The 15,354-nt window shown below is 44.7% G+C and overlaps 1 pseudogene; it reads right to left on the reverse strand.

The window, feature by feature from the left end:
• Positions 1 to 6,319: 6,319 nt before the first annotated feature.
• LOC108788033 lies at positions 6,320 to 13,717 on the reverse strand (annotated as a pseudogene).
• Positions 13,718 to 15,354: the final 1,637 nt, after the last annotated feature.

Consider the following 15,354-nt stretch of genomic DNA (forward strand, 5'->3'; position numbering starts at 1 on the left):
GGGGAAGAGACCGTTGTATCAACCACACTGAGCATTTATATCTTCTCCCAGCATGCATCACTGCTCCTGTACCTTCCAGTGATTGGCTGGGAGACATAAATGCTCAAAGCAATCCTAATTGGCTGCTCTGCTCTGTGTGGTACAACCCACCCAGCAACAGGCAGACACAGCATCACAGATTGCTCTGCAAGCAAGAACCGAAATGGACATAGACTACAAATATAGTTTATAGCACTCCTGTTAGCAGGGTGCTACACATCTATTGGTTTTTTTGAGGATCTCTGAGAATGAATTACTTCACACTACATGTAGTTAGAGAGGTTATAACCCTTTCCAACTCTATAGAAAACTTAAACAAAATGACATTAGATATACAGCAACATATCTATTCTAAAATAACATACTGTGCCATGAGGTTATAACTGAAATGATAAAAGCCAGGTTTGTTCCACAGACTACAACATTTGGCCTCCTGGAGCAGAGACAAACTTTCCCAATCCAGCCAAGGGGCGGCCAGCGCTTGCTGCGTTTGCTTATTGTTGGCTACAAGTAACTCTGCACATTGTGTGTCATGCCCTTTATTTGCACACCTTTTTTGAGCACATATAACGAGTGCAACACATCCAAGCAATTACCTTACACCTACTATGTGCAGTTTACTAAATTATCAAACTCTTGTCCAAACACATGTAACCCATTTTAACAAGTGTAATCCGAGATCAAGTTTAACAATATACTGTTTTAAAAGGTTGTATAAATGACATTTGTTTAACAGACATGATGTGAACTTGTGGAGTGTGTGGGTGTTGGGTTGACAACAATGCTAGTGTGGACCCTCTAACTACACAATTAGTTATACCTTTATGAGAGATGGTATGCTTACGTGAAGTTGAGTTCATGGTAGAACACAGCACCATGGAGCAGGTTAGATCAGGGAGCCACTGAGGCTTCTGAGGAGTAGGAACCACATGGCAGCATACTGGATGTTGGAGGTCCAGGAAACTGGATTAGGGTCAAACTGGAATGAATAAGATCTGAGAATGATATCCAAACTCGCTGAATTAGCATATGTGTGCAGGTGATGCATAGTCTGAGAGCCAGCCAGTATTCACCAGGGACCCCCTCATGGTGGTTTGGGCTAAGATGCGTGCTGAGCCCAGTTTGCGACCCCTGGGTTCACCCTGCTTTGCCATCACAGACCACAACTCAGAGGTCTCCAGGAACAGTCCAGAGGACTGGCTGTGGGCATGGATGGTCAGGGGCAAGCAAGAGGTGAGGGCAGGCAGTTGTCACAAATAACCAGGAGAAAGCCAGAGGTCAGGACGGGCAGCAGACACAGACAACCAGGACCAAGCCAAAAGTCAGTACACAGGAATCAATGGAGGACACAGGCTAGATAGATCAACAGCATACCAGGGGCTTGGCAGCTAGCTTGCTAAAGTGTTGCCAGAGCAGCAAACCAGAAGCTGTACCAAGTTTAAACAGAACAGCCAAGTGGAAGTAGCCACTGTTATAGACCGCTGCATGACAGGAGAAGGATAGTGCCACCATGATTGGTTGCAGCATGATGGGGCAGAAGAGCACAGCAGAGATTAGCTATGGTCATTAAGGGAAAGGTCACCACTCTGAGGCGCTGGGCTGGGCGCTGTCATGCCACTCTGATTGGATGCGTCCATAACACTTGGTAAAACCCAGGATTGCATGTGGCCACGCACCATAGAAGCAGAGGCGGCATTGGATTGAGGAAGGTAAGTAGCACTGACATAAGCTACATCTTTGCTTTGCATACGCACAGGAGTTACTTCATTTGAGCATGCGTAGCTCAGTGTACAGGGAGAAAAAAAAAAGCTGACGGGTAGCAGGAAGCTTTTATGGTAGAAGAAACTCAACTTCTACTTTAATAGTGTTTGATTGACAGTGGCCTCTCCTATTGCTGCAATTCACAGCAGGACAGACTGGTTCTGCCCACATCCTGGGCTGTTCAGGTCAGAGAAAGAGCAAGACAGTCACGTGACCTGGGACAAAATCTATTAATAAAGGTATATAAATAAAGGTATATAGAAGGATTTTTCATACACTGCTCTCTAATTTGATTTGGGGGAAAATTCCCAACCTTGATTTGTGGAAAGATGCATTTAGGGTTACAGCCACTTTATCCATGGGTATGGAAACTGAATGATTTTGGGACAATGGTTATGATTGTTGGTATAGGGTTGGACCTCTGGGTATTAGAAAAAAAAAGGAAAACAGGTTTCTCTGCATTATTCAATCTTAAAAAAACTGAAGGAATCAACTTGATGCGAAAGATGATATTTGTTCTATCCTCGCTACACATTACCCTATGGCCTGTGTATAGCTCGACATACAGCTAAACCCTCCTATTCTGCAATGAGCCAGACTGAGAGAATCTTAATGCTTTATTGCCAAAACAGGGTGGGGTGAAACAAGAACATCGAAACATATAATCAGTATATAAAACATGTATATACAGTGTTGGCTCACAAATACAGGGAGGTAAGTCCATTCATACCAGAAAGCTGCCTAAAAGGGTTTTAGGCTCTTTCCTCCAGCCACATTCTGTGGATGGCAGTAGATTTTCTTCTCTGTCCCAAAATGGAGGCTGAACTCCCAAGATGCTCTTGTTTCCTTCTCTTTGAGCAGAAGAATGCTGGGAATTTTACCCAAGAAAAAAACAGTCTGAGCTACTGTAAATAGAGATATTTCTCTACAGCTCCATCTTGTGGCCGATTTTAATACAGCAGGTAGATAAGCCTGTAATTTCTACATGCCAAAAGCAGATCAAAATCTACAGGGTTATTCACAAAAGGGTGAAGAGTTTGGAGGAGGCAGGAGAAGTGAACAATCTAGGAAAACATAGCTGACCTGGAAAGTGAGCTGAATTGGAGAATTATTCCAAATCAGCGATGTTGTCCTAGATTGTTCACTTCTTCTGCCTTCTCCAAACCCTTCATCCTTTCGTGAATAACCCTGTTAAAGTACATTGTCAGTAACAGGGCCTCTTCTCCATGTTTGGATTGAACGAAAACAAAAGTAAAAATCTCACTAAGTTTTAGGTATTTTGTGTATTTGTGATTTGCAGTTTTTTATATAAATGAATAGAATGAAATGCTTGTCATTTCCTTTTAGCTGTTTGTTCCTATCTATCCAAATTTCAAGTAAAACTAAGCTGCTGACATCTTTTTTTTTTCGTATAATCTTTATTTTTAATGTATTAAAATTTTGATCACAAAGACATAAGAAAAGGACAAAAGTGGGTTGAACAAAGACCCCAAAAGGGACGACATACAAAATAACATAACGATCGGGCAATCAGCCCACACGCAACCAGCAGGCTCTAACTGGTAAATGGAGATGGTGCACCAGGCACTACCTAGAGTTTAAGCAAATAGGCACCCGGTTTCCCTGACGTTATACAAACAGAACACCATGTAAGGGAGGACTCCATTGCAAATGAGCAGTATACACTGAGTGGCCAGATTATTATGACCACCCCATCAGTACTTTGTTGGGCCGCCTTGTGACTCCACGAGATGATGAAAGGTGATGCGAGGAATCTGACACGGCGCTGCTGCCCTTCTGTTGTCTTTTACCAGTCTTGCCACTCTCCGTTCTGCCCTAACATTGACTAGTCGCTGACGGCTACAATTCGCACGTTCAGACCCAGATTTTCGGCTGACAGTCCGGTCTTTAAACACTTTAACAATGAGCCCCTCTTGAACATTTAACGAATTCTGCTGTTTTGCTGATACTCGCTCCATGGCTCCGAGCGCCAACAATCATCCCACGTTCAAAGGCTGTTAAATCGCGTTGTTTACCCGTATCTTCAGAAACAAATCACTTCTACTGTCGTGGTAACCAACCTGCTTCCCTATTTATAATGGTCTGGCCCTCTAGCAACTTCAGCGCAAAATTATAGCTAATTATAGATAATTTGCCTACAAACGTCAGGTGGTCATAATAAACTGGCCACTCAGTGTATACATCTCATTTACAAAAAATAGGAAAGAAAAATAATATAAGAAATCACTCAGGTGTAGCCACACCGCCCACTTAGAGTAGAAGATGTCGGCTGTTGACATATTTTGAAGTCATACTGGTACCCAATAGGATTGGTGATAGTGATGATGATGATGATGATGATGATGATGATGACATTCTGGTGAAGGCGGTATGGGGACATATTAGGCAATCCAATGGGTGTCTCTAACCTTCACAAGATCGCCTGGCTTAGAATCAAAACAGGATACATATCTTTAGACATTCCTCTTATTATACAAGTATCTCTGAGAACTGTTTGTACCATTTTCAGGAGTGGTCAGCTCCAGATGGTGAATGGACGACAAACACATATATTAGTTTGAGTATCCAAACAATGACAACATACAATATGCATTTCTTTATTTTCACAGCAAGAAGGTTATCTAAATACGCATGAGCATTATACCACTGATATCTCGCTCCACCTTTTTTTTCTTCGAAGTATCGTTAAAAACCAATAAATGAAACGGATGGCAGTATATAGTTAAGTAAAATATTTATTTAGTATGGTCAAGGTTCAAAATGTGCAAAGCTGTTTTTCTTTCTTTCCATGAAGTGTGAAATATTGCCCATTGTTCTTTTGTATTCTCGTTCTCAGCTAGCAGGTGAAGATTGCGGCTCCTTTATACAAATTTTCCAGGATCTCCTTGCCGACTTTTATTAAAAAATCCTGTTCCCATAGCCCAAAAGATCAAACTGACATTTGCACACACTAGTTAATGAGTCGGTGACTCCTCTACTTCCCTCTGTAAGGCTCCATCTGAGATTTCAAAGACAGTGAGCTGACTTTATAATGAAGAGAGGATACCACTGTACTCCGATGGGGTGCGCACAACGTGTCGCACATTTCACGGCTCATTTTTAATGGTCCGCAATCACATTTCAGGCATCCCCTGTTGATGTGACCATGTTTCATGTTACGCCCAGTTACGGCATGAGAATGTGACATTGCTCTGTGCGGGGGGAGAGGAGGAGAAGGGGAAGGAAAGCAGAGAGGTCAGGTCAATACAGGTCTATAGGAAGTAAGGACGCATAGGGCCCTGTCACACCATCAGGAGTGCGTTCCAGTGCGTTCGGGCTCTGGAACGCAAACAAAATTCTGCAAACACTATTTTTTGCTGATCGCACTGGACCAGAACGCAGGCACTAATGTGCCACACGTTCGGGTGCCGGCAATTGCACCGTGGGAGGGGGGGGGCGTGGCTGCAGTGCTATTGAGTTCAATGCACCGCCACGCCCCCTCGTCTCCCAAAAAACTGAGCCGGCCTGTTTGCGTTCCAGGGGACGAACGCACTGGAACGCACTCCTGATGGTGTGACAGGGCCTCAATAGCATTAACCACCCTTTTGCTGTGACCAACAAAGCTGAGTTCCAGGCCAGACATATGATGCTGAAGAACTTTATTATAACATCAGAGCTGGGAGAGAGGGTCTAGGGCTTAAGACATCAATGAGAAAAATAGACAGACTCCAGACTCACCAGTGCCTTCCGTTATTCCAGTGCAGGTTCTATAGGAGCACATGCTGACACTGGGTATATGAGCAAATATTGAATAGGGATTGGCACAGAATCCTCAGTAGGAGAGACACCAGACTTGCTCCTGAGGTTCATTTCATTCCAGGCACCTCCAGCAGCCATCAGCTTCCCTGGCTCTCCTCCTCAATCAGTTGCAAAGGCCTCCTCCAGGCTTGAGGCCGAATGGAGACGGCACCTAGGCCTGACTGGACTCTGGGCTATCCCAGAACAGGATTGAGCACACAGCAATTCCCCTGAGTATATATGCCCTGTCCCAGCATGCACTACTGGCTACGAGAGCCCCAGTAATTGTCTGGAGGATTGCACACACACACTCACAGTGGACTCCCATTGGTTGTCCCATACTGCAATAGAGTCACACTCCACTCAGGCAGGTACCAGAACACCTGATAATACCAACTATATACCAGAACACCTGATAAATGCCAACTATAATCCAACCAGACTGTCTACAGCTTTGGCAATCACTACATTTCTCTAGTAGCCACTCCATGTGCATTGAATTCATTATACCATGGTTACTGCAATGCTGTTTAGAACATGAAAAGATTATTGTAACATACAAGTGGCAAAACCCCCTAACATTAAAGATCTGTACTTGTTGTACAATATGGTGCCTAGATGCCAGACTACATAGAAATTTGGGTTTATCACCCAAACTGAGTAAGTGTCTATAATAAAAATAGGGGACTGGTGGCCTTGTAGTGAAAAAGAGTCTTATCCATCACATTGGACATATATGAGACAACATGAGGTCCAACTCATTTCTGATGACTGGCGGACCTGGGTGAATGTTGTCTGGGAGATAGTGGCAGGGTGTCATGTCCCAGGCATCTATAATAGTGACCGCCATTCCTTTAAAAGTGGCCCTAAGTAGGATGTCTAGCTGAAGAGCCAACCAATCACTGTCGTATATTGACTTATAGCCTGTGTTGGCCGATTTAATGATCACCGTCGTCTCTGGGCTACGGAAAAGCAGAGCCGCAATTGCCTGGCGGACTTTCTCCAACCTCTGCAGATAGACCTTGACTGGATATGTGGTAAAATGGGCCCACAGGGTCAACACAATAACAGTATGAGGTCATCCACCGATCCCGGCCAAGTGGGCTGCCTCGTAGTGCAGGTCAGCCATCATGGTCTTTGTGGTCCTCAGGGGCAATCCATGAGCTCGCCATCGTAAAGCTAGCTCGGCATCAGCATCTGCAGCTAGCAGTGGCCCCGATTGGTCATTAACATGCAAGTCTATCATCTTGAGACCTAAGTAAAAGACAAAAATGACCTCAGGATTCTAGAGTTTCCTTCACAGTCTGAAATACTTTTTGAACGCTATACTACACTGCATTGGCAGTCATTGGAAGGAATGACCGCTTTACCCTTAATGATAGTTAAAAAGATCATTGGTATTGGTGGTTACTTGAGATAATTTTAGAGAGGTTAAAATTGCTCATCTCTCAAGGAACACCTGGTGGTTCCAAGCCTTTCTCAATCAGGGAACCTCTGGAGATCAGCCATCATGGCTGACCCTCAACCAGGGAACCTCTGGAGGTCAGCCATCATTGCTGACCCTCAACCAGGGAACCTCTGGATGTCAGCCATCATGGCTGACCATCAACCAGGGAATCTCTGGGGGATCCCTGGTTGAGAAAGGCTGATCTACCTTTTTCGAGCCCAGCCCACTGAATTGAGACACCCTTTGGGAAGGGAACAATATAGCAAGTGTTATTTTTTAAATAGCTTATCATGCCTACTAGGAATTCACCCCAATACCCATACCACCATTCCAGCAGTGTGGGCCACTATAGAGGTAGTTATGGCACTGAAACATCTCAATCCTAGTCCAATTTAAGAACTCCACCCAGAAGGATATGTGGACAAAATATTATCACTGTAGCAACATGATTATAACATGGTCAAATTATACTTGGTATGAAGTTCACCAGGTACTCGAACCACTGTCGAAGAGTCGAATCTCCGATCATGTGGACATCTTTCCTTTTAAGGCATTCTAACACATCTTCTGACTGTCAAAAATGCCTTGACTGGCAGGTCAGGGACAACCATGTGTCATTGTAATAAAACCCAGAAGGTTGTGGAGGTTGCTGGCCAGGCCTACAGGGCGGAATCATGGAAGCGGGTTCTACAAAAAGGTGATGTGAGAGAGAACAAGTGGTCAGTTCCGTGCAGGTTGGTAATCTGCTGCTGTGACATTAGACAAGTCAAAAAGTGAATTTGCAGAAACAGCCGAGAAGATATAGCAGCAGGTTAAAGAAAGAATAATGCCGTAAAAACAGCATAATTCACCGGTCGGCATGTCTAGGTAAGTTGGTTATTGTTAATAACAAAGAGTCTTACCAAGCAAGAAATTACTTTTCATGACGCTGATAGGAGGAACCGACCCCAATATAATCTTGTCAGTCACAGACCTGTGGAGGGTCAGAGGTTCATCAAAGACTCATGTAAGGGTGAGACTGATCAGCCAGTTTGAGGCAGACTGCATCAATATCTCCAAATCATTACAATGTACAGTATCCCAGATAGCAAGCAATTGAGCTGCGAGTTATAAAATGACTTGCTAAACTATTGTAGACTTGCCAAGCTTCACAATTTAGTTGCACAATTACAGCAAGTCTGCATTGCAAGTCTCCAGATCAATGTGCTTTGCAAAAGTGCTGCACACTTGCAGAGCTCTTGCTAAGACCTGCAGGCATTTACTCTCTGCTGCCCCAAGGACGTGTTCCTCAATGCGCCCCCGTCCCCATCAACCCCCCCAATGGAGAATGGCAACCAGATGGCAGGGGCTACAGGGTTGGTCTTTTCTTTTTTTTAACTTTCTTATCACTTTTTTTATTTTATTCTTTTACTTTGTTTACATTTTTATTTATCTTACTAACTTTTTCACTTTTTAGAAATGTTTTTATTTTAATTATCATTTCATATTTTGTACTTATTTTTAATTTTTATTTTTTTTATTTTTTTACTTTGCATCAATTTTTTTAATTTTTTTTATTTTATTATTAATTTTTTTCCCCACTTAACTTTATTGATATCACACAGGAGCTGAATATAAAAAAATTATGCGCTATGGATGCTGCGCAGAAGCTCACACAGGAGCTGACACAGGAGCTGAATATAAAAAAATTCTGCGCTATGGAAGCTGTCTCAAAGTGATAAATATAAATATAAAAGATGAAAAGCTGCCGTGCTAATAATATAAATAGGTTAGATCAAACAAGCGCAGTGCATCTGTTTGATCTAATCACATAGGAGCTAACAAGCCCCTGTGTGATAGCATTTACAATGCCCTTACTTTTCCAACCTGCATACGAGTGCCAGATCATGACTCAGAAAGCACAGAAGCCAGAGACCGTCCGGCCCCTTTCTGTAGGAAATCAGCAATGGTAGCCAGCTACGTTTGTGCCCCCCAACAGACGCGTTATGCGCACGCACAGCGTCATGTGAAGTAATGCTCCCCGCCTCCAGGATGGCGGCGCGCATGCGCAGAATGTGCTGGTGGCCGAATCCAAAATAACATAAAAATGTGTGTCGTTTGACGAAACGAATGAAAACATTTTTAGTTTCTGTTCTTTTCATACGAAACAAATTTTTAGTCTTTGCACATGTTTACGCAGGGGCGTATCTGCCACGAGGCAAACAAGGCGCTTGCCTGGAGCGGCAGATTAGCTGAGAGCGGCGTTGCACCGTTGCAAGCTAAATACAACGCTGCTTGTGGGCCGTCACGTGACGCGGAAGTCTTCCCCCTGTCATCGGGGATCGTGTGCTAGCTACCGGAAATCTTGGGGGTCTAAACATACTCTGACATTTCACTTTTGAAATAGAAAAAGAGATTGAGTCCTCTCTGTCCATATGGGTAGGGGAGAGCAGTGGGGATCCGAGGAGAAACTGGAGCATGTGCCGCTCCTCTTCTCTTTGCTGAGCCGCGGCTGTGTTGGCCGTATGGCGCCCCTGTTGCCAATGGTGCCCTGTGCCCGCCATGGCAACAGGGGCGAGGGGGTGCAGCCAGGCTGGCCCTGACTACGCCCCCTCTCAGCTGCGCCTGAGGCGAGTGCCTCACTCGCCCCATGGTAGCTACAGCCCTGATGGTAGCCGCCATATTTTGCTCAGGACAGGTTTCCCTAAAATATATAAAAAATCCTGACAGTGCAATCCCTTGTAGTTCTGTATGTTTATCCTCTATTTCTACTTTTTCTGGGTATTTATTTCATCACAGTAAACTTAAGTCAGTTCAGGTTACACATAAAGGTCAGGATTAAGCAATATTTGATTACACAGAGGATAAGGCAACATGACTTTAACTGCAGTCATTTTCTACTGCAGACATTAGGGCGTATCTAAACCAAAACGTATTTATTTTTAGTTTTGGACAAGGTATGGAAGGATTGTTAACCCTGACAGTTTTTTTCATCTGTGCCCCTGATGTTGGGAATCCCTGTAGTAGCAATGGTTACAATTATCTGCTGATTGCCTCCAGTGTTCTCTAGAATTGTAACATTGTATCTCATTACTAAGATGTATTTATTTTCTTATGATCCTCAGCTCCATCTAGTGGCCATAATGTGGTATTTTCCCGATTCACTGCAGCCCATAATATTTAAAGTGACACTAAACTCGGGAGTTAAACCTTAAAAATGCATTCAAGTAGCTTTACTAAAAATGTATCTTATTTGTGTATCACTCGGCTGTAGATCCTCCAATCATCTCTGAATTGGTGCTGACACTGTCCTTCCTTCTGGAGGGGGGCTACTTTTGTTTATCACGGTCCCTGTGTTTGTTGTAAAGTAGTCACCGCTTCAAGCTCACTCCTGTGATGGACTACAATCTCACTATAAATGAATAAACTAAACATGAGATTGTAGTCCATCACAGGATGGACTTTCCCTTCAGGAGACTCCTCTTTCCATGTTCCCTTTAGGAGACTCCTCACCTCCACTCTTCCTTCAGAAGACTTCTCCCCCTACTCCCTTCCGTAGATGCCTGACCCCACTCTCCTTGCAGGAGCCTCCTCCCCCACTCTCCCTTCAGGAGACTCCTTACCTCCACTCTTCCTTCAGAAGACTCCTCCCCCACTCTCTTCAGGAGATACCAACACCCACTCTCCATTAAGGAGACTCCTCCTCCAATTCTCCATTCAGAAGACTCCTCCCCCCACTCTCCCTTCAGGAGACTCCTCACCCCCACTCTCCCTTCAGGAGACTCCTCACCTCCACACTACCTTCAGAAGAAGCCTTCCCTCACTTTCCCTTCTTAAGATGCCTCCCCCATTCTTCCTTCAGGGGACACCTCCCCTCACTCTTCCCCTCACTCTTCCTTCACTCCCCCTATAATCCCTTCAGGAGACTCCTCCCCCTACTCTCCCTTCAGGGGACTCCTCACATTCACTCTTTCTTCAGAGGATGCCTTCCCCTACTCTCCCTTCAGGAGATACCTCACCTCCCCTCTTCCTTCAGGAGACTCCTCCCCCTATTCTCCCTTCAGGAGACTCCTCACCTCCACTCTCCCTTCAGGATACTCCTCACCTCCAATCTTCCTTCAGGAGACTCCCCACCTCCACTCTCCCTTCAGCAGACTCCTCACCCACTGTCCATTCCAGAAATGCCTCCCCCCACACTCTCCCTTGAGAAGACTCCTCCTCCTCTTTTCCTTCCAGAGATGCCTACCCCCACTCTCCAATTAATAAATCTCATATAATCCTGAACATGTCAACGTCTTATCAAAAGTTGTTTAACATCTGGAATGTTTTAAATCATAAGTTAATCCATGATGATCCTGCCATAAAGAGCCTTGTTTAGGGACTTCCTGTTATGGAATGACAACTGTCTCCCAGTTGCATTGTCATACTCCCACGCACACACCCCAGCAGAGACTACATGTGGCCGTGCTGACATACATTGTCCGAGCATGGTCCACCATTGTCACCATTGGTCCACATCAATGACGTGCAGCTGATGCTGCAGCCAGTGCATGTAGACAGGAAGTGGCTGACAGAGGCTGGAAAAGATCGGCAGCACTGAGATGCAACAAAGGATGAAGAACCGTATTTAATACGCAGAGATTCAGTAAACTAAATATCATCCAGCGAGGATTTAGATCAAGAAATATAGACTAAAAAAAAACACTTTCACTTCCCCTGAACTTTGCTTATTTGGGTGAATTGGGTTAAAATTTAGCAGTTTATTGAATTAAAGCCGATGTGCGTGCGTCATCATTACGAAATATTGTCCCTTCTGCCCGCTTAGGATGAGGAAATCACACGGGCAGATGAAACAGAAATAACAGATGAAGGATTGCACACTGCAGATATTCACTGCCCAGTCTTAGCAACAAATGGCAACAATGATTCTGCGGGTGAATCTGCACTTATTTATTCCCCAGGTGGGTGAATCTCTATTTCTTCATTCTCCCCGGGGCCGATTCACATTATAGCGTCGCAATAAATGAGCAGGATCCGCAGGGGGCCACTGTGAGCTTAACAGAACATCCAGAAAGGAAGGAAGATGGGAGAGAGGAAGGGAAGGAAGGTGGGAGGGAGGAAGGTAAGGAAGGAAGGAAGGAAGGTGGAAGGAAGGAAGGAAAGAAAGAAAGGCAGGAAGGAAGGTGGGAGGGGGGAAAGGAAGGAGGGAGGAAGCAAAGGAAAGTAAGGAAAGGAAGAAGGGAAGGAAGGAAGGAGGAAGGGAAGGAAAGTAAGGAAAGAAGGTGGGAGGAAGCAAAGAAAAGTAAGGAAAGGAAGGTTGGAGGGAAGAAGGGAAGGAAAGAAAGAAAGAAAGGAAGGTGGGAGGGAGGAAGGGTAGAAAGGAAGGTGGAATGGAAAGAAGGTGGGAGGGGAGAAGGGAAGGAAAGAAAGAAAGAAAGAAAGAAAGAAAGAAAGAAAGAAAGAAAGAAAGAAAGAAAGAAAGAAAGAAAGGTGATAGGGAGGAAGGGAAGGATTGAAAAGAAGGTGGGAGGGAGGAAGGGAAGGATCGAAAGGAAGGTGGGAGGAAGGAAGGGAAGGATCGAAAGGAAGGTGGGAGGGAGGAAGGGAAGGATCGAAAGGAAGGTGGGAGGGAGTAAGGGAAGGATCTCAGGGGAGTTGGACTTGTGACCCTTCATATACAGATCCTCTCTGACACGTTCCTGGATAAAAACATTTTCAGTTTCTATCTTCCAGGTCAGACACAAAACACTCATCGGACAGATCCCTCATGGAAGTCTCCCATCAATCTTGCAAGTTCTCCCTGTGCTTGGTACTCCGGGTACTCCGGGTGCTCCGGTTTCCTCCCACACTCCCAAGACATGCTGGAAGGTTAATTGGCTCCTCTCTATGTTGGCCCTCTATGTATGCATGTGAGATAGGGACCTTGGATTGTAAGCTCCTTGAGGGCAGGGACTGATGTGATTGTGCAACTATGTAAAGTGCTGCGTAAATTGTCGGCGCTCTATGAATACCTGAAATAAATATTCATTTTTAAACTGTTTGAGTGCTGGTGACCTATTTCTTCAAGTGAAATAAATACATAACATTAATCTAATGTACTCACCCCAGCAATGAGGATCAGCAAGCAGGACAGGAGCGAGCACCGTCTCCGAGTCACCATTCTCCTTGTCACCTGCTGCTCTCTGTGCCGTGTCCTCCTGACCACACCGAGCTCCTCCTGTGTACTGGAATCTCACGTCCAGCTTTTGCGAAAGAATAAACAACTAGTCTGCCATGGCTGACCTCTCCTGCTATAAATGCCGGTCCCTTGGCAGTCCTTCTGATCCAGGGGCTACAATACTTTGCGAGTGGCAGATCAAGTAAGCAGATCATAAGTTCTGATTTCACTTGCTGCATGCTTGTTCCAGGTCAGGCATTCCAGAAACTTGTCTTGAGAAGAAGCTCAATGAAGAACTCTGAAAAGAAGAACCTGCTAGGCAGTAGAATGGACACGGAAGTCTCTTTAGCCAAAATATAATTCTTCCATATGCCGATACCAGTTTTTAGTTATTTATTGCACACTGGCTGCGGCACACGCCCATCGGGGAAATCCTGAGGATGAAGCCGGGTGGTGGAGATTATGTCATGCTTATGGACGCGTGCAGAAGTTTCATCATCAATGGCTACCCAAAAGACATGTGCAATTAGTTTCATTCCGAATCAAAATTCGGACGAATTTTCCGAAATTCGGACATTCAGACAAATCCGAATTTCCGAATCCCAATGCAATCCGAATGTGTCCGAATCTGAATTTCTGTTTCCGAATTTCGTTCAAAAACGAAACTGAATCAGACATGTGACTTTTCTGGCCAATCAGATGTTTTTTCGGTTTAATGCATCTGAATGGGTCTGGACACCAATGTTCGTTACGGCAACATGGCAGCCATATACAGTGTATACATATAATAGTAAAGCTGAGACTCCCAGACCCGAATGGCATTCCGGATGCGACTTTCCGAATGGCAATCGGAAGCTCAAGAAAGCAATACGGTCTGGGAGCCCCAGCTTTGGCAATGTATGTAAATGGCTCCCAGACCCGAATGGCATTCGGAAGCTCCCCAATGCAATTGGGAAATTCGGATCCTGAATGCCATTTAAGGTATAGGAGGTGAAGCTGGTGAAGCACGATCTGAGCTTTCGGAGCTTCTTTGGGGGTCCATAGGTGACATTACTGGTCTAATAGACCTCTGACGTCTACATAAGAAGGACCTCTCATAATACCTTGTTAGCCCCCTGTGTGATAGCATTAAAGTTAAGTTTTTGATAAATACTTTATGTACCCCAAAGAAAAGAGCTGTAGCGTTAAACAGCTGCAATATCAAATATCATAACAGACCACTAGATGGCAGCATAACACTGTGACATCTAATAGGACCTATTTAGTTTACTAAAGTGGATCATTCTTAATACTGGGTGCAGAGGTTCCACTATGAGCATTCTGGGAATGCAGAAGTCCATTTATAAAAATTATTTATTATTATTAGTATAATTTTTTTAATAATAACAATTTCATGCTCCCAACTTTGTGGGAACAGTTTGGGGATGGCCCCCTCCTGTTCTAACATGACTTCGCACCAGTGCACAAAGCAAGGTACATAAAGACATGGATGAGCGAGTTTGGGGTGGAGGAACCTGACTGGCCTGCACAGAGTCCTGACCTCAACCCCATAGAACACCTTTTGGATGAATTAGAGCGGAGACTGCGAGCCCCTCCCCCAACATCAGTACCTGACCTCACAAATGGTCCAACATTCCCATAGACACACTCCTAAACCTTGTGGACGCCTTCCCAGAAGTGTTGAAGCTGTTATAGCTGCAAAGGGCGGAGCCAAACCAATACTGAACCCTACGGACTAAGACTGGGATGCCATTAGAGTTCATGTGCGTGTAAAGGCCGGCGTCCCAATACTTTTGGCAATATAGTGTATATTTAATGGTGTATTGGTGGTTACAGGTCAGCATACATTGTTGTATTCTATATCTGCCGGGAGTTCAGCTTTAAGGGTAAAAACTTGATGAGAAAGATTTCCCGTTCACTGGCAGCGAGCGCATTGTGTGTAACCCTATAGCGTGACCACAGTTCGCTCGCATGGAAAAACACGTCCGCCTAAATCAGAGACAGCCGGCGAGACTGTCTGCGGCTTCAAGTATTCAGCCACAGCGCTGAGCGCGTCTACAGCCTCTATGCTACTGTTATTGGGGGCGGTATGGACATGCGTCCCAATTTGACAACAACGTATTGATGTCCTGAAGACCTCTGGCACACATAGAATGCAGTACTTCGTTATATC

This window comes from Nanorana parkeri, unplaced genomic scaffold (assembly GCF_000935625.1).
Source record: "Nanorana parkeri isolate BGI_ZX_2015 unplaced genomic scaffold, ASM93562v1 scaffold14, whole genome shotgun sequence".
Taxonomy (NCBI): domain Eukaryota; kingdom Metazoa; phylum Chordata; class Amphibia; order Anura; family Dicroglossidae; genus Nanorana; species Nanorana parkeri.